Raw genomic sequence first — 27,059 nt, forward strand, 5'->3', positions numbered from 1 at the left:
TGGCCTACTCTACACATAATTGTACCAATTTGTTCTGATCATCTCCAGTCCGCTGGTGAGTTTGCAGATTTTTCTAGCAAATGGTGAACTCTGTGAAGTTCATGGTCTCTTTTCTCCAGTTCCAATCTGCGGCAGCTCATCGCGTCTCCAGTTCCAATCTGCGGCAGCTCATCGCGTCTCCACGTTTAAGCAAGCAAGGCCCAGTGCCGACTAGGCCTGTGGTATAGCTAATTGAAGGATATGAAGCATCATAACATAAATTTATATCTCTCATTATGACACATTAGTACAATTATTAAACATTCACGTTATTTTGTACTGTTAACACAGATAGTGACCACTCCCTGTGGGCACATTTTGCACATTACACGTTACTTTCAATTACTGTTAATCAAATGTCAAATTTTCTCATTAGTCATTATACGCAACTCATTAGCATATTCTCATTTTAGCATATCTGCTGCAACAGTCCCTCCTTGGATGACTAAATATGTCATCACACCTTTCGTTATCAAACATTACAAATTACTTTCAGTTACATTCTGATTTCTTCTGTTTCCATTTTCCCTATAGATTCTTCTTCTAGGTGGTTATTCCCTCCTCTGATTGTTCTTAGCTCTTTTTAATTTAATTTTGTGCCATAATTTGCATGCCCCCCATAATCCTAATATAATAAAGATCACAGTGAATATTCTTTGAACTATTTTCCACAATATTCCACCCCAAATTTGACTAAACCAATTTCCTAGCATCGCAAATCCCTTTCCCACTTTTTCCCAAACTCCTGGTTCTTTCAACTCTTTTAAATCCTTACTTGCATTAGTTAAATTAGTAAGCAATTATTTTACTTCTTTCTCATTTGCAGGGATATAAGAACAGCAGTGCTCTTCGTATATCATTTTGCAGACTCCTCCGTCTTTCGCTAAAATTATGTCTAGAGCAAGCCTGTTTTGACAGCTAATTCAGTGTTTAGTAATAATATAGCTCCTGTAAAATTAGTTAACATATTATCTACTATAGTTGACAACTTTCGTATCTTGTTTGCGTTCAATATAACTCCTACTGAAGGAATTACTGCTCCAAAAATATCCCCTACTATTGAAGAGGTTGTTTCTCTTCTTTGTCTCATTCGATGTAACTCAGTCATTTTTGGTATCTTTTTCAAATCATCGATTTTATGGATTTTAGGGAACACTTTTCCCAAATAACATGTCCCATACCATCCCTTAGGGAGTGGGTAATAAGCATTAAGTCCACAAATGTAATCGATCCCAGGAATCACATGGTCAGCACCATTTAGCATGAACGTCCATTTACTCTGAAACAAAAACACATGCCTACATTCACTCGTTCCCACAAACAAAGTGTCAGTGCATGATTTTGGCCTATATATACAAAGCTTCCCTACGTGTAATGCATCTAAAGCTAGCTTTCCTTGTGGTCTAATAGCAGTGTAAGCATAATCATTTTTATAAGTCCTTTTCTCTAACCCTTTTTCTACTTTTTCTTTTAATGCTTTTCTCCTGTCGTCAGTATGCCCAATAAAGCTCTTTTCCATGGGAGTTAATAAGCAAGTCAAATTGTTACGATGCGTATAAGCCGTGCCAAATGTTAGTGTTGGCTCAAAGAATCCTCTAACTAATACTATATCATGCTCTTTAGCTATCTTACTTAAGTATCTAATTATAGGAACAAAAGAAAATACTAAATCGTAGTTGGAATAAAAGTACTGTATATACTCTTGATTATAAAAGCATGTAACTAACAGACTGCAAGTTATACCGTATGTTAGTGGTAGACTATGATAAGTAACCCCTTCTTCCACAGAGGAAGATATTTGTGTACACACAAGACAATCCTTTGCATCCATTGTTTCTACATACTCACTCAATAAACGATAAAAGACGTTAGAAGACAACTCTTCCTTTGTGTTAGTATAATCATGCAAATATTCCTCAACTAATTTAAACCTCTCTATAGCTGTTAGTGTATTAGTTTCATGCACAGATGTATCTCTCATTTCTTTCATCTCATGAATTGACATTCCCACAATCATTATCACAAACAATATTCCACACACACTCGCCAATCCTACTCTCAAATATCTACAATACCTAATATGCCTCACGTTATCATCTAAATTAGCCATGATCTGTAAAGAATCAAAAAGCAGAATTTTTAACTCCTAATTAATATGCAACACAAAAATCAAAAATCAAAAATATACTTCTTTCTTCACACTTTCAATTTCACACAAGAAGACTCCTTCTTCCTCTGTCAAAATCGGTTAGCAGCTGGTCAACTCCAGGTTTTAAATGTCATATCAGGTTATCAATGTCTTTTCTGGTAAGTAATTTCAAACTTTTTCTTTATCCAACAATACAGTCCATCTTTTCCTTTTCTTCAGGTTGCATCAAAATACTGATTCGGAACTTCTCTGTCAAAACAAAAGGACATAAACTTGTTCTGCCAGTCACTTGTTGTGGCGAATGCCCTCTCTGCTCCTGCGTATTTTTGACTTGCCACTCTTTTTCTTTTCAACCTCCTTTCCCCTGTTAGTTCTCCATCACTCAATTCATCTTACCTTGTGGTATCTTGTTCTTCCTCTATTGTTTCATTTATTACCAAGTCCTTTTTCTTGCCGATTTGGGATTCAGGCAAATTATCCCCTTTTCTTACACCTTCTATCAGCAATCTCTTTAAGATAGGACTTTTCTCCTTGACCTTGTCTGAAGTGCCCTCTTTTGATGGGCCTGCAACGGGTTCAAAAGGAGTCAGATCATTTTTGCTTTGACCTGGCTCAACTCTTTCCCCCTCAGGCTCTGGCACTGAGTCTCCTTGTTTTTCAATCCCTTTTGTTTGCGTTAGCACTTCTCCTGTGCATGGATCTCATAGCGTCTTTTCTGCACTGTCTGCATGTTCTGCCTCTTGATTTTCCTCATCTCTTACTGGGGTGATCGATCCTTCTTCTGCCAGTTCTTGGTCCACTCAACTTGCTCTGGCTCTGGTTCAGGCAGAATTATTCGCTTCGCTGCTGCTGGTGTTCTCAGCAACACTTCTTCATGATCCTGAGGACTCACCACCTTTTTCGTATGGCTTGCATGTATCCAATTATGCAAACCTGCACACTTTACAGCTGTGGTAGTCATCAACATGGACCTCTCTAACACGGTTTTAGGCAGGTTTTTCACACATGCTTTTTGATCACGACCCAGTCTCCGGCTCTCAAATTGTGACCTGGATCATGGATAGGTGGCAGAGTAACAGCTTGTACCTGCTGAGAAAAAGATCGAACCACATCAGCTAGACCTTTGCAGTAGTCTAACACCATATCATCTGTGATATTCACAAGAGCATTGGCTGGTATTGCTGGTAGTCTCATTGCTCTTCCCATGAGAATCTCGTGAGGGGATAAACCTGTCTTCCTGTCAGATACATTTCTCATTGACATCAACACTAAAGGCAATGCATCTGGCCATTTCAAGTTTGTGGCTGCGCACATTTTGGCAATTCTTGATTTCAGGGTACCGTTCATTTGATCTACCAATCCTGATGCTTCTGGACGATGGCTGCAATTTAGCTTCTGTTCAATATTCAGTGCTGCACATAAGAGTTTGATCACTTCGTTATTGAAGTGCGTTCTCCTATCTGATTCTAAAGAGGTTGGAAATCCAAACCTTGGTATCAGCTCTCTAAGCAATAACTTTGCAACTGTGAGTCTTTCTGCCTGTCGGATATGCTTCAATCCAATGACTAAACACACATAAAATCACCAACACGTACTTCAGTCCACCACATGCAGGCATCTCAATGAAATCCAATTGCATTCTGCTGAATGGTCCTCCTGCTCTTCCAATGTGACTCAAATTTACCACTGTCCCTTTTCCCACATTCAACTGTTGGCAAATCACACATCTATGGCACACTGCCTCAGCTGCTTGTCTAAATTTCGGATTAAACCAATCAACCTTGAACAACCTAATCATGGCATCCCTTCAATGTGTGCCTGACCATGGTAATACTGAGCCATCTGAGACAACAGACAATTAGGTAGCACCATCTGGCCCTCCTCAGATACTGAGATTTCATCGGCCCTTTCCATGCACTTCACCTTTACCCACAGCTTTTTCTCTTCCTTGTCTGCATTTTCTTGCAAAGTTTTCAATTCCTCTAAGGTGTCAATTACCTTTAGAGCGAAATTTGCACAACTGGCCTCTTCTTCTTGCATTAGTTCCCACTTATCCTTGAATGAAATGCAGTTCAGGGCACAAAACTTTGCTACCTGATCCGCATATCCATTTCCTAAGGAAATGTAGTCTGGTGTTCTCTGATGTGCACTGCATTTTACTACAGCAATTTCCTCAGTTAACTGTATTGCGTACAACAACTCTTTTATTCTGTCACCATTTCGTACTGGGGTTCCACTGGATGACATGAACTCTCTTTGTGACCACAATTGACCAAAATCATGAACAATCCCAAATCCGTATTGGCTATCTGTGTATATTGTCACTCTCAGCCTGGTAGAGACTTAACATGCCCTATTGAGAGCCACCAATTCTGCCACTTGTGCTGAATATACACCAGGGAGCCAAGATGCTTCTAGGGTCCCCATGATTGTACACACAGTATACCCTGCTCTCAATGTACCTGTCCCATCTCTAAGGCATGAACCATCGACAAAAACAATGTGATCATTTTCTTCCAGTCGAGTGTCTCTAATATCAGGTCTAGGCTTTGTACAGAGATCTGTAACTTCAAGACAATCATGCTCTATGTCTTCCTCTTTTTCGACTTCAACAGTATCACTTGGCAGTAATGTTGCTGGATTCAATACTGTACATCTTTTCAAAGTATCATTTGGAGCTCCCAATATACTCGTCTCATACCTTGTTAGTCGAGCCCCGTCAAATGTTGTGTTTTTGTTCTCATCAGCAAAATTTCCACTGAATGTGGCACCATTACCGTCACTGGGTATCCCATGGCTACCCCTTCACATTGGGAAAGACTTTGACCAGCTGCGGCTACTGCTCGCAGACAGCTGCTGCAACCGGGTTCAAGGTAGCTGAAAAACAGGCTACTGGGCGATAAGCACCTCCATGGACCTGTGCCAAGACAGACAAAGAACATGCATCACGTTCATGGCAAAACAGTGTGAAAGGCTTTGTGTAATCAGGCATTCCCAACGCTGGAGCTCTGCACAAACTCTCTCTTAATTCAGTGAAGGCCCTCATTTGATCTTCATCGAGAGTGATTGGGACTGTAACTCCCTTGTGTGTCAATTGTTGTAAAGGTTTGGCAATCTCAGCAAAATTCAGGATCCATTGTCTACAGTATCCTACCATTCCCAAAAACATGCGTACATCCTTCTGGGAAGTTGGCGGATTTCCCTGCAAAATAATTTTAATTCTCTCTCGGGAGATTCTCCTCAACCCTTTCTCAATCTGATGACCCAAGAATTTGACAGATTCTGACAGTACTGCAGTTTTGCAGGTGAGACCTTATGACCAAAGTCTCCCAGATGATTAAGTAAGACAATTCAATCATGTTTACACTCGTCCCTTGTCCTGGATGCAATCAATAAGTCATCAATGTACTGTACAAGAGGCGACTGGCAAGGTAATTCCAATGACTCCAAATTCTTTTTCAAAATCTGGCTAAACAAGGACGGTGACTCCGTGTACCCTTGTGGAAGCCTACACCAGCTGTAGACTTTATCTAGAAATTTAAAAATGAAAAGAAACTGACCATCCTCGTGAAGTGGTACTGAAAAGAAAGCTTGTGACAGATCGACTACTGTGAACCACTCTGCCTCGCATGGAATCTGAAACAGTATCACTGCTGGATTGGGCACAATCGGGCAACACTTAACCACCATGTCATTCACCTTTCACAAATCCTACACAATTCGCACTTTCCCACAGGACTTTTTCAATTCCATTATCGGTGAATTACATGGACTGCTCAACACTTCCTTCAAAACAACCTTCTTCAGGAAATCCCCAATTATTTGTGCCACCTTCATCAACACATCCTGTGGCATATTGTACTGTGGAAGTTTTGGAAACTCAACATTCGGCTTCAAAGTGATATTTAATTGACTCCACATCTTTGATCAAACCCACTTCTTTCCCTGTCAAATCCCAAACCTTCTCCTTCACTGTTCCCTGTAAATCTGCATGCAATTCCTTCAAAGTGAACATTGGGAAAACTTCAATTAAGGGATATTCCTCAAATGCTTCATTAAGAACCATGGCTAATGCTTGCTCTTCCTCATCATTACTGTTTGTCTGGATGTCTATTCCTGCATCTGTTAAAAATAAGGGAGGGATAAGGAGGAATTATGGTCCAGTGTATATCCTCCTAATGGAAACATCAAAAATTAGTAATACACTGTTCCAACCATGCAAAAACAGAAAGTAGTGTCCTAAATTCTAGGAGCAAGAGGCCTCACACACCCATAGGGTGTCATGCTTCATCATAGGCACTGCTCCTCGTCAGACCGGCGCTGCAATGTCTGACGGGCACCACCCCTGGTGGGGGGGCTCTTTGCCGGAGATCTTTTTATATGGTGGTGCCGTGACCCCAAAGGTGACTGAAGTGTCAGCGGAGATCAGAAAAGAATATGGTTTAAAATTGACTCTCAAAACCGCCACTGAGACAGTAGATTTTATTGGACCAGATGGACGGTCAGGGCCAAGGTTAAAAATAAAGTCAGAAGAGTGAATAAAGAAATTTAAGATCAATCACTCTTATAGTGAAAAAATATATATCAAAGAGAGGAGTCTGGGAATTCTCCAAAGTCTACCCTCTCATGGGTCAACATGTTTCGCATCCTGGTGGTCCAAACGGATCCAGTGATGCTTCATCAGGACCTTATGTGACTATGGGTATCTCCTAAATAATAAGGGCCACATATATTTCAAAACAAGGTATACAAGTTACTATAGGCCAGCAAATAGCTTGGGGGAGTAACAATCACTTACATGAATATGGAACCAATAGTTCCTAACTCGTGCCCTGCGAAAAGAAGTACATAGGTTATACCAAAGCAAGCACGAGTCATGGCTTATGTGTATCGTGGGAAAGGAAGGCGACCGTGCTGTACAGTGAAAGTGTTAACTCGTGAACAACACACATGCATATGCTTGTGAATACAAGCTTACCGTCCTAAACTTGAAGACGAGCATCCTAGGAATACACAGACCAATGGTCCAGCGCTAAATGACGTCTATAAAGGAGATATGGAACACAAATTTAAATGACAGGTAAAATACCCAATCAAGTATCTCAAATGTATAGTAACATAGAGGTCTAAAGTATAATAATAGTAGGTTCTCAATTAGAACCATCACAGTGAACATGGTAACTCAAACGTGAATAGTACGAATAATTAATACTGTGTTACAGTAAAATAACTGATAACCAGTAATAAGGGACAAGAATTCACTGGAAGGCAGAAAAAACAACAGTACAGACCCTGGTTCCGTACCGGTGAAAAGACTGAATCAACAGGGAGTACAAGGGATGGTTAAAAATAGAAGCGTCAATGTAAGGGTTAAGTAACGTGTACCAACCCTAAGGTTGAACAAAATATAGATGGGGGTGTCTCCTGAGTCGATACATCATCTCTTAATAATAAATCACCAGGATATGTGTAACAGCGGGGAGTGCCGGAGCGTATCGGAAGAATGTTGCCTCTAATTAAGAGAGCAACGAACGTATGTCAAGCCGAGTCCCGAGGAGAAATCGGGACTCGGAATTGAGAAGCGGAGAGCTGCGAAGCACTTACTTGGTACAGGTGCTCTGGCCAGGCGGTAACCTACCCCGGTCCGTGGTTCCCGAAGATTGGAGGAACCCGGGTCGGGACGCTAAAGTGCGCACCCCGCCGGAAGCCGAGGATTAGTGTTTCCGGCAAGGGGCAAGGACAGGCAGTCAGGCAACGCACGAGCGTTGGTCTGATGATGCCAAACAGTGAAGAAAGACTTTCAACAGGGTCCTGGGGCCAAAGAGGGAAAATGAATAAAAGAAAAGACTTAATCAGGACACAGATTCGTGGAATAAATGGTGGCACTCAAGGGGGGATAAAGTGCCATGAGATCAAGTAATGGATCAAAAGTCACAAAGTAAATAATATTTAAAAATATTAATAATAACCAGAAGGACACTCCAAGCAAATTATTCATCAAAAAACAAGGACAAAGGGTAATGAAAGTGCAAATTCACAAAGGACAAACTAGTGGGAATTAACAGTAGTAACTCCACTAGTCTTGAAGTATAGGGGTGAATTATTTAGATAGACAATTCCAAGGAATGTCATCATTCAAGCCATTCACATGGGTGCGTAACTTAAACACCCATCGTTGTTCTAACTCAAAAAGAGAGTTGGGTGTGTTGCGCGAGTCGATTTGAAGTACTACCCACCACATGTCGTCAGGGCTATGTCTCTTATCAAGAAAGTGTAGAGCCAGTTTGGTCGTGGCACGGCCACATCTGATATTGCTGCGATGTTCATTAATTCTGAGTTTCGCTGCTCTTGTGGTCATACCTATATATTGTAAATTACAGGGGCAGGTGATCATATAAACACAATTCTTTGTGTTGCAATTCGTGTGTTTGACTAGATGCCAGAGGCCTGTAGAGTCAAATTCGATGGATTTTAATCGTTTGGTAAGGGTGCATACATTACAGGTACCACAAGGAAAGTGCCCGGCCACAGGTGGGATACCCCATAATGTTTGTGAATAGGGGGGTGATTGAATGGGGCGGGGTCTAGTATGGACAAGTAAATCTTTTACATTAGTGGTGCGTTTAAAGGCAAATAAAGGTTTTGGAATCTGGGCACCACCACTACATAAAATAGACCATCTCTTATTCACAACTCTTTTGATAGCGTTAGAAAGAGGAGTGAAAGTAGATACACACGTGAGCTTAGGGTCTAAGTAGATAATAAAGTGTCTCTATTGCAGGACTTGGCCCGTTTGAAGGCTGTCCTCACCACTTTGTCTGGATAATGGCGGTTACAAAGTTTGTCGGTCAGGTCATCAGCTTGGGAATTGAACATACGTGTGTTACTGCAGTTCCGTCGTAGTAGAAGGAACTGGCTGTAGGGAAGGTTGTCTTTCAGTGCCTTGGGATGGTGACTCTCATACATGAGGAGACTATTGCGGTCTGTAGTTTTATGGTAAGTATGAGTATGTAGTTTCCCACCCTCTATGCAAATCATGAGGTCCAGAAAAGGTATCTCTGTTTCAGAGACAGAAGATGTAAATTTCAAAAAGGGATTCAATGTATTAATCCAGGTAGTGAAAGCTTGTACCTCCGACAAGGCACCTTGCCATATGATCAAGATGTCATCAATATACCTGCGCCAGAGTTTAATGTTAGTATGAAAGGGGTTGATGTCAGGGAGTATAAACCTGGATTCAAAGTCAAACATATACAAACATGCAAGGCTGGGGGCGAAGGTGCTACCCATCGATGTTCCGCGTGTCTGATGAAAAAGAAGATCCTCGAACTGGAAGAAATGTTCTTTCAAGGCTAGAGAAGCACAGTGCATGATGAAATGTACAGGAGAAGTAAGTGTCTGATTAGTTGAGAGAAGTGCAGTTTCCACAACTTCCAAAGTAGCCTCTTGTGGGATATTCGTGTAGAGGGCTTCAACATCAAGAGTGATAAGGGCATGAACTTCAGTAGTTGAGTTGATGGCTGCAATCAAGTTGAGGACGTCTTTGGTGTCCTTCAAATAGGTGGAAGATGACTGGACAATCGGTTGTAGGAATTTGTCACAAAAGGTGGAAAGGGGTTCGAGGACGGACCCTATGCCAGAGACTATGTGGCGTCCCGGGGGAGGTATCTTGCCCTTGTGAATTTTGGGGAGGCAGTAAAAGTAGGGGGTACGCGGGCTCGTAGTGTCCAGAAAGATAGCCTCATTGCGTGAAATCCAGGTATTACCTAAGGCTTCCTCAATCATGCCTCGTATTTCGGTTTGTAGTCTCCTCGTTGGATCAGTGGCCCAGTAGACATAGGCATTCCTGTCTGTAATCGGAGGAATTAATTATGACCGTGGCTCCCCCTTTATCCACAGGTTTAATGACAATACTAGTGTCTGTGGATAGTGCTTTAAGGGCATCTCTTTCAACATTGGAGATGTTGGAGAAACTCCGTTTGGGTTGTAAAGAAGCTAGGTCACTTAATACTGCTTTTTCGAATGCTAGTACCTCGCAGGGCATAGAGGAGGTAGGGGGCATGAAAGTGGATGGTTTGCGGAGGCCCGTGTCTATGGGCTGGTCAGGATGTGTTCGATCCTCAAAGAAGAATTGCAATCTAATCTTCCTGAAGAGCTGGGACATTTCACAGTGGAGGCGGAAAGAGTCTTCTCTTGGAGTCGGGACAAAACCTAGTCCTTTATTCAGGACCTGTAGTTCAATAGGGGAAAGCGATCGTGATGATAGGTTGACCACTAAATCCGATTTGGTGGATTCTTCCCTTGACTGCGGGTTACCATCTGTGGTTCGTCCTGGGCCCAGTGTACCCTTCTGCCTCTTCCTCTCCTTCTGCCTCTTCCCCTGCCCCGGCCGCGGCCTAAAAAAGGCATGTAGGGGAGCAAGGGGCAAGGTTGATAAAATGGAAAAGGTTGTTGCCATGCTAAGGGTTGTCCAGGGGGGTAGTGAGGGTGTCCCGGGGGGTATTGGGGGTAGTGGTAAAATGGATGAGTCCCATCATCATCCGTACTCCAACCATCGGATGAGGAGCTATTACTGTATTTCCGTGGTTTCTTTGTTGATGCAGATGATTCATCAGAAGAGGAGGGAAGTGTCTCAGTAGTAAAGTCATCTGTGATGTAGGGGTAGACTTTGTCACGGCTAAACCTCGCAATGTCTTTTTGTAACTTCGTAATTTTCTGTTGAGTTAAGAACTCCCTGTTATCATTAAGTTCAGAGTTGATTTCTGCTAGTCGACTCTTAAAAGCAGCCAGTGAGACTGCAGTTTTAAGAGCGCCTTCCATGAGTGTAATTTGTACCGTGATGCAATCAGCCAAACGTTTGGAAGTGTTGATAATAAGCACCAGCCAATCTCTGGTGCATTTCCATGCTACCTGAGCCCAGTCTTTTCTGAAGGCTAAATCTTGCAAGAAAATCCTGGGCATGTTTGAGACGAGAAGGCCATTAGGGGCTATATTTGCTCTCAGATATTCGGTCATAATTGTGCCGTGTAGGACGGTTTTAATAAGGTCTCTTTTCAGTGCCGACAACTTGTCCCACTCTTCTTTGGATGGACCCGAGGGTCCAGCGCCATTGTTTCCCAAAATAGAAGGGGTCTGTAAAATAGCAGATACTATGTCGTATTCCTGCATCTGTACAATTTCTGGAACATTTGGTCTTGCATAATAAGTCTCAACTTAACAAAGATACAGGACTTGAGTCACACACTACAAATCTATGCAGTCCTGTATAGTTCCCAATTTCAATCTGTACTGGTTCCGTGATAGGATTCGTTAATTGTCTATTCTCCACTCCCACAACCTGCACTGTTCTTCTGGAAAGGGGCAAGTCTGGTACTTCGATACTCCTTACTGTGGAGCGTGTGGCTCCAGTGTCGACCAGGAATGACACTTTATGTCCCATTACCTTTCCTTTCACAAAAGGCCCTCTCTGATCTACCTCTAGGGATGCGGCAAGAATACAAGCTCCTTCATCTGAACTCTCAGTCATCCATTCATCGTTTATTTCATTTCTTTTGCTTTAGTTCAATCTCATCAATACAATATTTTGCATACTGCAACACCTCATCAATCGGTTTTGCCTGCCAACAAATCAAATGATTCTTAATCATCTTCCATATTTCAGGTCTCAACCCTTCAATGAACCTAAACACGAAATGCAACATGTCCTTTGGTTCGACTGCTTCCTTACCACTGTACTCCTTGAAAGCCTTTAGCAATGTTTCATAATAGTTATGTATTGACTCTTTGGTTTCCTGAACCGTCCTGTCAATTCTCTGCCAATCAATGTTTTTTGGAGAAATCCTAGTTTTCAAAAACTCAATCACCTTGTAATCATTTTTCATTACCTCAGGTGACAGTGCGCGTGTAATTTTGTTCCTTTCAGGTTCACTCGTTGGCCAATCTACTGCTCTTTTGCACTCAACCCATGTCAGCTGGCACAACTATCTCAAACTATGTTCAAATCTTCCCACAAACATTTGGAGAGTTTCATGAATCTCTCAGTCTGTTGGTACCATTCAACTGGCTTTTCTCTCAATTTAGGATAATCATTGGTAAAATACAGTATGTCACTTCGATGCCAAGGAATATGAACAAACTGTCCCCCTGGAATTTCTCTCATCGGTAACCTCTTGACTGCTTCTCCCTTTTCTACTCTCTCTGTCTCCCCTTCTGTGTCTCGTTTTCGTTTATCTTTTCTTTTCGCCCATCTGCCTCCCCACTTCTCTAATGCTCCCCAAATCTGCGCACTCTGCAGCAAATCTCTCAAATGTGCCTTCATTCCGCCTGACCTCATGTGTTCAAAATCCTTTGTTTCAAAATCTAATCTGTAACTTCGTCTCAAATGTTTCATTGCCTTAAGATCAATGTCATGTTTCTCTGCTACTGCCGCTAATTTCTGGTGTATTTTCCCCACTTCCTTTGTAATCCTTGGACACAAATACCTCAACTCCTCTTCAGTATAGGATTCCAATCTGTTCAATCCCATTGTTCCCTCAACCAATTAATTTTCCTTGATATTTAGTCCTACTTAATTCAGTTGTTCTTCCCCCTTTGAGACACCTTGCGAAGAACTCAAACTGTCCAGCCAACTATTTAACTGCTGTGCTGTCAACCCTTGTAATAAAATGTTACTTGCACTAACCACTGGCAACTGATGTACCCCTGTCCCCACTGCTTGTGGTGTCAAAAGTCTCACACTCTGATTTGCATCTGGTAATGCCACTAGAGGACTAAATCCCACAGGAGATTTAAACTCACTCGGACAAATACTTGAAGATGATGTCATCGGTGCTGAGTCTCCTGCTCCCCTTCTCCCTAAGCTCTGTGATATCTCAATTTGTCACCCTGCTTCTGATTTCTTCTGAGCATATAAGGGTACCGCTGGACCAAAAGTAATCGGTAGCGACATTGCATCTGGAGCTGTACTAGAGCCTGTGCTTTGTGTAAGTGGTACTCCCATTGCCTGATTCATAACTGGTGCGAGATCCACTGATGTCCCAGTTAACTGATTAGGCCTTGGCATATTCTGTATCTGTGCTGGCGGCAGTAACATTGGTGTTGGGTCTGTCTGAACTAGTATTGGATGCGGATGCACCTGCTCCCTCGGCACCACAATATTTGAAACAGTCCCAAGAGTTGGTACATTCGGGTAAATCGCTGGTGCTGAAGGTGTAGGTACCTGCACTTGAGCTTCCGCTCTCGTTCCTGCAACTAGCGTACTCTGTACTACCCCTGGTATCTGACCTCCTTCTGTTTGTACAGCACCCACAGCTCCCTGGGATGTCCTAAGAGTAGCAGGAGGTGCTGTAGCAATATTCCCTGGACCCCCTGCATAAGTTGTCATAGGTGGAGGTCTATCCCTCAACAACTGCATAATGTAATCTTCTACATCAGAATCGTCATCATCTACATAAGACTTTATCCCTTTTCTTTTCTCCTCATTCTCCCTTTCTTTGTTATCATCTCCCTTATCCGAATCGTCACCTTCTGTGATTGCAAGGAACATCTTAATCTCCTTCATGGTTGCCATTCTCCACATTTTTTGTTCCCAATCCCACCTAGCTTCGGCTAGTGATTTCTCTATCTTCTTTATCGTTCTATTGGTCTTTATCTTGTGCTGCTGTCTAGCCACTAGCTCCCAAACTGCTAATGCCTCGAACTGTGCTGATCTCTGTAACGGTCTCATGTCATACAATGATAATCGCAACTGGTCTAGAACCCCTAAATTAAACGTTCCATGCTCTGGAAATGCTGAGGTTCCTTGATTCTTAGTCAATGCGCTCCATTGCTTTAACCAAAGACAAGAAGCTATGCCCTTTTCTGTCATTATGAGATGTGCTGGACTATCCTCCGGGGGGGTTGGTTCCCCCACTGAAGCCTTAATGTAAGATTCACCCTTCATCGCACTCCTGAAAGCCTTGAAAAACTTCATTTTGCCTGTTTTATGTATTACAATTCAATAAGTGAAATTATTTTTACTCCCAAGATTCCCTTCACCCGTTCACTCAACCAATTGCCTCTCGCGGACGGCTGCCAATCTGGTCGCGGCTCTTGTCAGTAACCGAACTATCCCACTGCGACACACATACTGACGTCACACTAACACACAGCGGCTGACAAAGTCTTGTGGCTTCGCCCTCCTCAACTCAAATCCATTTGACTAATGCAATTATATTGCGAGCGTCTTCACCAAATAATAACTAAAACAAATCCACTGGTTTACTACAGGAAGGGACACAATTGCTTCAGGGACCTTACAGATTTTCACAAAAAGGCACTCTCTGGGACCTTAGCTATTCCTCTTTCTCATTCCCCAACATCCGCAAGTAAAATTCGACCTGCAAACTTTACCCTCAACTGATCTTTGGGTCTGTCCTGGTGCACATAGGACTCGCCAAATCGCAGTCAAAGCTTCTTTTATTCAACGTATATTAATTCAGACTTGTTGACCACGCCCGATCAACCTACTAAACCAGACAGATTAAAACACATACCCAAGTGTCTCCTACACTTGTCAATATACTCCGGAGTCTTAGACCACGCAGGGTCCGTACATCACCAACAACCACGTGGACTTGAGCACAAAGCGCCACACACATATGAAGTTCGACAACTTCTCTCCTCGCACACCATTTACGAGTACACACACTCCTACTAACTCTAAACTGGAGTACGCAAACTCCCTACTCTTCACCTCACATACATCACAATTCACCTGCGATCTGCTCAAGCTTAGGCAAGCGCAATTCTACCACTCTCATACTATCTCAAATACGCCAGGAACATGCCCAACCCTACTCACGGGATCCAGGATCTGGGAAAGTCATTTCTGGGCTTAAGGGAACATCATCTTTGCTATCATTATCATTTCAGAAAAACAAAATTCAAACCTCATGAAATCCAAACAACTATATTCAAATTTATACTACCACCATAACCTTTACTCGCTACTTAACTAGTTCCCTAACGAAACTAACCATCAAGCTGCTACCAAAACCTGCTAGCGCGCCTTGTCCTTAGTAAGTAAACTTACAAGGGGACGCGTATAGGTCGATGAATCTTTTGGATCGCATAGGGTATCCTAGTCAAGTATAGCGAGTAAAAGAAAGCTTCAACAAATCAATCCAATCAACTTAAAATACCATGAACTAGTCCAATCAGAAAAACCACCATCACTCATATGAAAGTTAGTTCTGTATATTCCCTATTACTTACAACTCTAATCATAAACCTTTATTCAGGTGGGTCTTCATGCTAAAACAATTTAGTCAAAATTATTAATTTGGAAAGAAAATCTATCTAGAAGTGAAAAATATTTTAAAACAGCGCAGTTGGTACCTAGAAAGAAAAAGCATTAATTAGTCAGTCAGGTTATAGCTTCCTATCCAAGATAGATCAGCAACGAGTCAGACTTCATGTCCAGGTCAACATTCATCAATAAGACTCGGGCTCACAGGAAGGAAGCCCAAATTTCAGCACTTCGGACAGCGTCTCCTGACGTCATCAACTTTCACCTCTTCGTTCTGATTTTTCCCCTCATGTCATGACTTTTTATTAGGGTCTCTCAGTCCGTCCAACAAATTGCCCTCTGGTCAACCTTATCAGGGGTTATGACTTTAACCTATAATTTTTGTTTACCACTTGTCTACGTTATTTTGAGAATCAAGTTCCATTAACATAATTGGTCCTCTTGTCGATGAGTAAATCATCCGGTTCTTCGGGTAACCAAATTGTTTCTCCCAACTCTTAGTCTGTAGCTCTATTGTTCGAGTCCTGGGAAAGTACATTTAGCCTAATCTACACATAATTGTATCAATTTGTTCTGATCGTCTCCTGTCCACTGGTGAGTTTGCAATTTTTTCTAGCAGTGTTTCATGGTGAACTCTGTGCAGTTCAAGGTCTATTTTCTCCAGTTCCAATCTGCGGCAGCTCATCGCGTCTCCACGTTTAAGCAAGCAAGGCCCAGTGCCGACTAGGCCTCTGATATAGCTAATTTAAGGATATAAAGCATCACAAACTAAATGTATATCTCTTATTATGACACATTAGTAAAATTATTAAACATTCACAATATTTAGTACTGTTAACACAGATAATGACCACTCCCCGTGGGCACATTTTGCACATTACACGTTATTTTCAATTACTGTTAATCAAATGTCAAATTTTTGCATTAGTCATTATACGCAACTCATTTGCATATTCTCATATTAGCATATCTGCTGCAACACATGTATTATAGATGCTGAACCAGCAAAGGTATTAAACTGTTTGTAAAAGGCACCAGTGGAGAAGGGGAGGGAATTATCTATCTTAGGCAGACAGGCTGGATCTTTTTATCTGCCTGTAGGAAAATGCATGAGAAATGTATTTAGTTAGAACAAGAAAATTAGTATTAGAGAGGCAGCTAGTTGAAGCAAAAGATACCTAGACAATGTTGTCATGTCAAAATAAATTAATGCAAGATAAAGTTGATACTTACCAGACTGTTGCAGAGAAGGTTGTGTGGGTCAGCATAAATACAAAAGGGGAAGAGTTAATAAAAAGAAGGTTCATTAAGCCAGAGCTAAAGCAGGGCTAGACTGGAATCCGGATGATTGGGATGCTAATATTTGGGATTCCTCTGACTTTTCTGACTCTGGCGAAGAGTTTTTTTTAAAAACAGTGGTGGTCTTTGGCGAGGCAGACAAACAGAAAGTGATTCATGCGCAGCCCATGCACAGATGAAAGATACAACATGGATGGCAATACCCTCAGGGGCAGCCATGGACATAATAGACAGACTTAGGCAGAGATCTGGGAAAACATTGCTTACATGGATGGTGCGATTATTTGACACAGGAGCATCTGGAGTGATGCTGGATATAGGAGATACCCAAAAGTGTTGTATACATTGTATTGATCCCACTGTACAGGAGCAGTTTAGGGGTTATCAGGGTAACCAACAGATCACCCTGCTATAGTAAGCAGTCATAGGGTGTAATATTAAGTATCCTGCAGAGTCAGACTGGCCACAAAATGATAAGCCCTACTATACATTAGGAGATGCAATGCAGAGAATTAAGGAAGAGGGTATAAAAACTGCCATTTTTCTGGATGATTTTCACTGTTTGTTGGATGGACTACTAACTGCATCAGTGCGCAACAAAATAATTTGCTTTGCTCTCTCAGCATACAAACATGTGATAATTACCCTATGAATCAATCAGACGGGTAATCCTATAAAGGATGTACTGGAGGCTGTCCATGAGCTGGGAGAGCTGGGAGAATGGATGAAACCTGAGAGCGCCTCGTGGTCTGAGGGCTGTACAGATAATAACAGAGTATCTAGGAGAGATATGTTTTTGGCATTACTGAAGGATGGTGTCAACAAAGAACAGATAGATAGGATAGATATCAAGAGTCTGTGGGAGATGTATCGCTAGCGAGGGCTGGACAAACAGGAGGGGAGCAGAAAGGTGAATAAGCAGGATAACAAACAAGTGAATCAGGGCAAGTCCCAGGTTCAGGAGGAGGGAAAAGAGAGGGAAAACATTTTCTCTGAAGGGGAAGGAGGAGGAAGAGTTGAATACTGACTAGTTGACTGAGGAAAACAGAGAAGGAGTGGAATCTCCTTGTAGATATGAGAGCATACATCAGGACTTGACTTAGGCAAAAGTCGACAGGTTTAAATCAGATTAGGATACAAGCCAAGCTCTGCTACAGGGATGTGCTCTCAAAGATAATATACCCCATGTTGGTTTAGAAATTCACTCGAAAAATAAAAAGGTTCAAAAGGTCCGGCCTTGGTGGACACCGGAGCAGAGGCCTCTTTAATATTTGGCAATCCATAAAAGTTCACAGGTCAGCATTACATCTTCACCAGGTTGGATGGAAAGCAAACCCTTGTTGTGCAAACTAATGTTCAAATGAAAACAGAGAGAATGCCAAAAAGAGAATACAATGTTTTGATTGAGCCCCTGTTAGAGTGTATTGTTTGAATTTACATATTGAAGGGAATTCATTTTTATTTGGAGGATGGGTGTTTTCAATTTGGATCAAAGCGATACATTTCAGCAGCAGCAGTGGGAGTGGGTCATCTGAAAATACCCACTATGAATGTGCCCCCAGCATCCAAGGTGGTTCATTTGAAACAGTACCGATTCCTGGGAAGGCATAAGGAGATACGTAAGACCATACAGGATTTGATTGGGGCAGGTGTGGTGGCCCCAGTCACCACTGTGTGGAGCAATTCTTAGTGGGCCGGGTGCTAACCGGATGGGAGCTATAGAATGACAATCGATTATAGAGAATTGAACAAATATATACCCCCTTTGACTGCTATGGTCCCCAACACCATCACTTTGTTTGAAAGGATACAAAAGTATAAAGGGACCTGGTATGGAACCATTGATATTGCTAATGCTGTCTTTTCAATACCATCAGCCCCTGACAGCCATGGGCAATTTGCTTTTTCACACCTTGGAAGACAATTTAAAATGTTAAAATTACCTATGGGGTATGTACACAGCCCACCATCTGTCACCAACTGGTGGCAGAACACCTGGATGAAGTACCTGTCATTCCCGGGGTACAGTTGTCTCATTATATCGATGATGTGATGATTCAGGGAGGAACACAAGAACAGGTGCAGACTTAGTTAAACAGGGTTGTGGAACTTTTGCAAAGTAAAGGGTGGATGATCAATCCAGGTAAGAAGCAAGGACCCTCTCAAAACATGGTTTCTAGGAATTCAGTGAAATCAGGAACATAGGGAGGTGTTGCCACAGGTAAGACAAAAGATAGCAGAAAACTAGAATACTAGAATAAGCAGGAAACTCAGCGGTTCAAAGGATTGTTTGGCTTTTGGAGACAACATATCCCTCACTTGAGTCAGATTATGGCCCCTTTGTACAAAGTGACTTGAAAGAAACAAGAGTTTGAAGAGGGAGAGCAGCAGCAGTATGCATTTGAATTTGCAAAGGGGGTGATTCAACATGGGCTAGACTTATTGCCAGTACAGGAAGGAAACATTGAATTACATGAAACCGTTCAGGGGTAATATGCAATTGGAGTATGTGGCAAAAACAGGGAAGAAAGAGGAAGGTCCTGGGTTTCTGGCCCAAAAAGTTACCAGATGCTGGAGAGCAATATACTCCCTTTGAGAAGCAGTTACTGTGACTTGGTGGTGATGGCTAAGTGGGCTCACCAAAAATGCAGACACCTGGGAGAAAAGGCCAATAACAGTTGGCAGAGATTAGAGGGATGCACATTCCCCTATACTTAATCAAAACTGTGATCATGGAATATCCTATTCGTCAACACATCAGGCCACTACCGAATAGTCGCAGGTGTCAATACGCTTTCACAGTGGTGGATACTTATTCTGGATATCTGATTGCGTTTCCATGCAAGCGTGCTACTCAATTCAACAATCTAAAAACGCTGGACTTGTTAAAGTTGTATTATGGAGTTCACTGTCCAGAGTGCTAATGGGTCGCATTTTAAAGGTCAATTGGTGCAAGACTATTGGTCACAACAGAATATAGAGTGGATTTATCACATTCCATACTCCCCACAAGCTGCAGGATTGATTGAGAGAATGATCGGCTTGCTGAAAGCCCAGTTACGAAAGTTGGACAATGGAACTTTGAAAAATCTAAAAGATCATTTAAATGAGGCCCTCTATTTAAATAATAGACCTGTGACAAATGCAGATACTCCTTTAATGTGAATGTTGACCCTAGCTTTACAGATACAACCTCATACAGCAACCAACACCATTGTGTATTGGTAGACAAAGCCTGGAGCTTTAGCTCCACACCGAACAACATCAGAATCCACAGGTCTTGATTTGCATGCTTTGAACCTATACAGACTGAAACAGGTGTTGGGATACAAATTTCCCCGGAGCATTTCAGACCTGTGACAAATGCAGATACTACTTTAATGCGAATGTTGACCCCAGCTTTACAGAGACAACCTCATACAGCAGTCAACACCATTGTGTATTGGGAGACAAAGACCAGAGCTTTAGCTCCGTACCAAACAACGCCAGAATCCAGAGGTCTTGATTTGCATGCTTTGAACCTATACAGCCTGAAACCAAGAGGCATTGCTTGATTGAATTAGGTGTTGGGATACAATTCCCCCAGAGCATTCCCGATTGATTGCTCATCGATCTAGGCTGGCACTCAAGGATATTCAGGTCTTGGGGGAAGTGATCAATGCAGACTCCTAAGGGGAAATTAAAACAATTTTACTGAACAATGGAAATGGTGATTTGATAATGCGAACTGAGGACAGAATTGCTCAGATTGTCATCATTCCAGTGTCTGGAGGAATAGTTAAAAAGGGGACTGCCCCAGCCCTTCTTACAGTGTGTGGGGAGAGAGGCTTTGGCATGCTGACTCATTTAACACCTTATGAATACTGCAGGTTTTGCCAACAAATGACTGAATCAAAATGGGACAACCTGACAAAAGTGATCACTTATGATATCACTGTCCGTGATGTTTGCTACAACTTAACATGTGATACTTACATAATCAGAAAGTGGGCTTAAATATACCTTGAAGCAACAACGGGGTCTGCCTAAGAGATCCTGTAGGAACAACAGGTACTAAGTCAATGAAGAAGCGATAAAATGTGTAAAAATTTAAATAATAGCATGTCTTGCAAGGATATAGGCCCTCATTACAACCCTGGCGGTAAATGTCACCTACCGTTGTGCTGACGGCCGCCAACATACCATGACCGCGGCGGTAATCCGCCACAGGTATTATGACCCACACATAGAAATCCACCACTATACAGACACCCACACAAGTCCGCCAGACCAAAGGTCAGTGATAAACTGGCGATAGCAAAACCCACACCGTTACACCAACAGGAATACGGCCACAGTATCACGACCCACGAATCACTGCAGCGGTCTTTCAATTGCTGTAATCCATTGGCGGTATGTACCGCTGCGCTCAAAATACACACACACACTTACAAAACCACACCACATTGGACAAACTACACACACCTGACACACATACACACACCACACCCACACACTCACACCACTATAAAATACACACCCACATTACCCACAACCCCTTCCACGAAAAAAAGATTGCAAACAGAGAGACAAGCAAGGATCACCTACTCAGAGACACAGAACACCATCACCCATACACCATTCACGCACATCACAGCATACACCACAACACATCACCCCGCACATCACCCCACACATCCTCACACATATCACTCGCACCACATCCATGGCACTCCAAAGACACCCCAGGTTTTCTGAGGAGGAGCTAAGGGTAATAGTAGAGGAACTCATCAGGGTAGAGCCACAGCTATTCGGATCACAGGTGCAGCAGACGTCCATTGCAAGGAAGATGGAGCTATGGCGGAGAATACTGGACAGGGTCAACGCCGTGGGACAGCACCCAAGAATCAGGGATGACATCAGGAAGAGGTGGAATGACCTAATGGGGAAGGTCCGTTCCGTGGTAGCAAGACACCAGATTGCTATACAGAAGACTGGCGGCGGACCCCCACAACTAACAACATGGGAGGAGCAAGTCTTGGCGATTATGCATCCTGAGGGCCTCACAGGAGTAGCAGAACTGGACTCTGGTAAGTCAAATCTGAACTTCTTCAATCCCCCACCCTACTTGCATGCCATCACTAACTCCTACCCCTACCCTCACCTCCATCACTCCAACACCTCACATATACCCCACTATCACAACCCACCCATCCCATCCCAACACCAAGCCCCGCATGCCACACCAATGCATGGTCCCCCATCACAGACCTGCATGGACACACATCAGCCCAGCATGCCCAGTAGAGAGACTCACCCAGCCAACAAAATCACCACTCACACAAGGCCAAGCCGACAGGGAAATCACAATCTTAGATGGAAACACACCCATGCACAATATGGCACACGCAGATACATTAACAATGCATTTGCATCCCCACAGGACCACTACTCAACGTCACCGGAGAGGAGGTGCCAGCTACATCCAGTCCCCCCCGCCCGAAGAGGCCCACAGTGACAGCAGCAGCTCTGCACCCCTGGTTCAGGATGACCAACCTGGCCCATCATGGGTCTCTGGACAGTCGGTTCCCCTGCCACAGTCCCAACCCACCACAGAGCCTCCCCCCTCAGGAAACACCAGCACAGCACCCACCCAGCGGGCCCATGCCACTGTCCCCAGGACACGTCAATCAGCAGTGTGTCCACCACTACAGGGACCCCAGGCAACCCCACAAACACAGAACAATCAGGGGCCTGGGGTCAGTGGCAGTGGGCACACGGTTCAGAAGACAGAGGCACAGGACAACAGGGAAGCTGGGTTGACTGCTGTGCGACAGGGGGAGGACAGGCCCAGGGAACCCACTCTCCATGAGGCACTCTCAAACATCCTGGGAGCATACCACCATTCCCAGGAGACCATGGGCCAGATACTGGCCAAGTTGCAGGAGACCCAGCGGCTGCAGGAGGGACAGTACCTGGAGATCAGGGATGACCTAACATAAATATACACCATCCTGGTCACCATTGCAGGGGTGCTGGCTGACATAGGCAAGACCATGAGAGAGGCAGTGGCACAACAAAGGGCGCCTGACACTAGCCAAACCGAGGAACAGCCTTCCACCTCTGCCGGCGCTAGTGGACAGGAGGCCCCTGCACAGGACCAACAGGCCACCATCACCCCACCCACTGCAGAAGGAGAACCACCCCGCAAATGGTCCCTGAGATCCAGGCAGAAGACAGAGAACATTGCCAAGACCCCCGCCAGGAAATAGGACTCTCCTGATAGTCACCCTTCTGTCCCACTCTGTTACCCTGTTCACCTTGAACTGCCATTGCTCCCCTTCCTATGCCCCCTTGGACAATGCACCTGTCACACCAAGAGATTGGACTCTACCCTAGACTTTCCTCCACCATCACCCCAGCCCCTTGCACATACACCTATACTTATTAGCACCTAAATAAACACCCTTGAAACAAATACCAATCTGGAGTCATTCTAATGATTCACAAATGTATTAGTACAACATTATCAAAGCATTGCAACATATGTGTACAGTGAAATATACTACCGGATGACCTTTGGTGGGCATCAGTACATATAGCAGGAGCCAGAATGGGGCACAGAGATCTGAAAATAGAGAATCCAAAGGGAACAGTCAGTGCCCATAGACATAGGGTAAGAGGCTGCCTTGTACAACAATGTCCAACAGACTACTGAAATGTTAAGTGGAGTTACAGTGTCTTACCTGTCTGTCACTGAAAGTGCTGCTGTATTATATTTGTTCTGTTGTCAACATCTTTTTCCTCTGCCTCCTCTTCCTCACTGCCCACAAGCTCCAACGCTGCCACAAGACCATCTCCAGGCACATCCTCCTGCAGAAAAGGCACGTGGAGTCTCAAGGCAGGTTGTGCAATATGCAGCATGCAACGATGATCTGGAACACCTTCTTGGGGGAGTAGTACAGGGAGCCACCTGTCAGATGGAGGCACTGGACCCTGGCCTTCAGGATGCCAAAGGTTCTTTGGATAATCCTCCTTGTACGCCCATGTGCCTCATTGTAATGTTCCTCTGCCCTTGTCCTGGCATTCCTCACTGGGGTCAGTAGCCATGAGAGGTTAGGGTAACTAGAGTCACCTGTAAACATAGGGTGACAACTGTTAGAAACACACTAACCCTAAGGGGCAATCCCATACCCAGACACCTATTCATACTGTGTGGGGACCTTTGGCTCACCCATTAGCCACACCCAATGCCTCTGGATTTGGCCCATCACATATGGGATGCTGCTATTCCTCAAGATGAAGGCATCATGCACTGAGCCAGGATATTTGGCAATCACATGGGAGATGTATTGGTCAGCCAAACACACCATCTGCACATTCATCGAGTGATAGCTTTTTCTATTCCTGTATGGGGGGGGGACAAATGCTCCATGTGTACCATCAATGGCACCAATGATGTTGGGGATATGTCCCAGGGCATAAAAGTCAGCCTTCACTGTGGCCAAATCATCCACCTGGGGGAACACGATGTAGCCGTGCATGTGTTTCAGCAGGGCAGACAACACTCTGGTCAACACGTAGGAGAACATTGGCTGAGACATCCCTGATGCCATGGCCACTGTTGTTTGGAAGGAACCACTTGCCAGGAAATGGAGCACTGACAGGACCTGCACTAGATTGGGGATTCCTGTGGGTTGGCGGATAGCTGACATCAGGTCTGGCTCCAACTGGGCACACAGATCTTGGATTGTGGCACGATCAAGTCTGTATGTGATGATAATGTGTCTGTCCTTCATTGTAGCAAGGTCTACCAGGGGTCTCTACACCGGAGGATGCCGCCATCTCATATGCTGCCTCAACGGTGCGCAGTGAGTCATATTTCCACATCTTTTGCACTAATGTTGAATAATTTCCTTTACAGAAGCAGTATGTGAACTCGAGAGTCAGATGATGTGCCAATGTCTGCTGTGACGCAGTTAGGTGCAATGCCCTGTGCCCCCCTGAAATGGCGGCTGCCTGACCTGCGGGGAGGGACAAGTGGAAATGAGGTAATTGTGCTGGCATTGTGCACCGTCGCGGTAGGCGGACGATGACTGCTGCGCAACTTCGCATTGGTTATTATTGGGCCCCATGGGTTCCAGGAGCCAATGGCGATGTACGCTGGCAGTGACGGTATGCACCGCCGCAGACATGACCACGATTTTCTAACTATTCACTCACTTGCTACCTGGCTTCAACAGGAGAGGACCTACACTGCAAGTGCTGCTGTGACCTGTGTCTGGAAGGGACAATGGCTCATGTGTCTGGGGAAAGGGCCCCTGCCTTCTCTGCAGAGAAGCTGGAGAAACTGGTGGATGGGGTCCTACCGCACTACACATTACTCTAAGGTCCTCCAGACAAACAAGTGAGTACACTGTGAGCGTGATGCATGGGCCATGAATGTATGGAGTGCTGTGGATGTTGGGGGGTGCTGATGCCTCCTGGCCAGAGTGCAGCATGGAAGATGGTCAGTGTATGTGTGTCAGGGCATGGGTGGGAACTGGTGGGCAATGAGTATGACGGTGTGGACAAGTGAGTGATTTCCTTTTCTGCTGTCTTTTCCCTCCAGGTCAGCATCCACCAGAAAAAGGGTGTTTGGCATGCCATAGCCAAGGAGGTGCAGACCCTGAGGGTCTTTCACAGGTGGAGCACCCACTGCCACAAGAGATGGGAGGACCTGTGCCGCTGGTCAAAGAAGATGGCGGAGGCCCAGCTTGAGCTGGCCTCCAAACATAGAAGGGGTGCCCATCGCACCATGACCCCCCCTAATGTTCCGCATCCTGGCGGTGGCCTATCCGTAGTTGGATGGGAGCTTGAGGGCATCACAGCCACCACAAGGGGGTAAGTACAGATTCAGAATCATGACTTTGCGCGCATTTAGGTGTTACCTGGGTGGGGGATGTGGGCTGTGGGTGCTCCTAGGCCAGGGCGAACATGGCAGGGTAGGTCCCTTCTTGGGCAGACTCTGGAGCACTCCTACCCCAATAGTGTAAGTGGCCATCTACCACTGGGCAAGGTCCTGTGTGTTTCTGGTGTGCAGATGCTGGCATTAGGCATTGTACCCATTGGGCTGGTGACTAGCTGTATAACTGGTAGTGCATGGCCTAGTGCATAGGGCAGCTCCCTGTGTGTAGTGTACGCCAACGGTGGTGTTGTTGCTGGCATTGACCAAGTGTATCCTCTGTCTCGCCCCCCGCTTTTTGTTTTGTCACCCTGTCCTTGTGTGCATTAGCATCATCTGGCGGAGGAGCAGAGGCACCGGCGACGGAGGGAGCTGCATCCCACATGGGCCTGGAGGCCGAATCCACTGAGGGTGAAGGCACCAGTGGGACGGAGAGGAGCACCATGACGGGGACCGGAGGGGAGACCACAGACAGCGACTCCTCCTCTGATGGCAGCTCCCTGGCGGTGGCGGACACCTCTGTGCTCACCCCAACTGCAGGTACATCTGCCAACCCCCACCAGCACTGCCCTCCCAGCAGCCCCTCAGCGTGTTTCCCGTGCCCGCTGCCCAGGAGGGTGGGCATCTCCTTCGCCCCAGGTGCCTCAGGCCCTGCCCCAGTCAGCCCTGCTGCCCTCAGTGAGAAGGCTATTGACCTCCTGAGATCCCTCTCTGTTGGGCAGTCAACCATTCTGAATGCCATCCAGGGTGTCGAGAGGCATTTGCAACAAACAAATGCATACCTGGAGGGCATTCACTCTGGCGTGGCAGCCCAACAGAGAGCATTTCAGGCTCTGGCCTCAGCACTGATGGCAGCCATTACCCCTGTGTCTAGCCTCCTCCCTCCAACTTCCTCTACCCAGTCCAATCCCCTCAACTTCAGCTTATCCCAAGCACACCTTCAGACCAGCATTCACCCAAATCAACACACAAAAGTGGCTCTGGCAAACATAAGCACCACACTTCATCTCACAGACACTCACACAAGCACCATGCCCATGCACACATACCAACATCCACTGCCTCCACTGTGTCCCCCCCTCGTCGTCCACCTCCCTCCCAGTATTGTCTCCACTCACACCTGCATGCACTACATCCTCATCCACTACCTCAATCACCAGCACGCCCATCACAACACACCCCTCACTGGCAGTCACCACCCCCACAACCATGCACACGTCCAATGTGTCCTCTCCCAGTGTGTCTGTGACCTCTCCTCCCAAAGTACACAAACTCAAGCACCCACCCACCCAACAGGCATCCACCTCACAACAGCATCAAGCCCATGCACCTTCACCCAAACTCAGCAGACAGACACCTCC

The sequence above is a fragment of the Pleurodeles waltl genome, chromosome 1_1, assembly GCF_031143425.1.
Source record: "Pleurodeles waltl isolate 20211129_DDA chromosome 1_1, aPleWal1.hap1.20221129, whole genome shotgun sequence".
NCBI lineage: Eukaryota > Metazoa > Chordata > Amphibia > Caudata > Salamandridae > Pleurodeles > Pleurodeles waltl.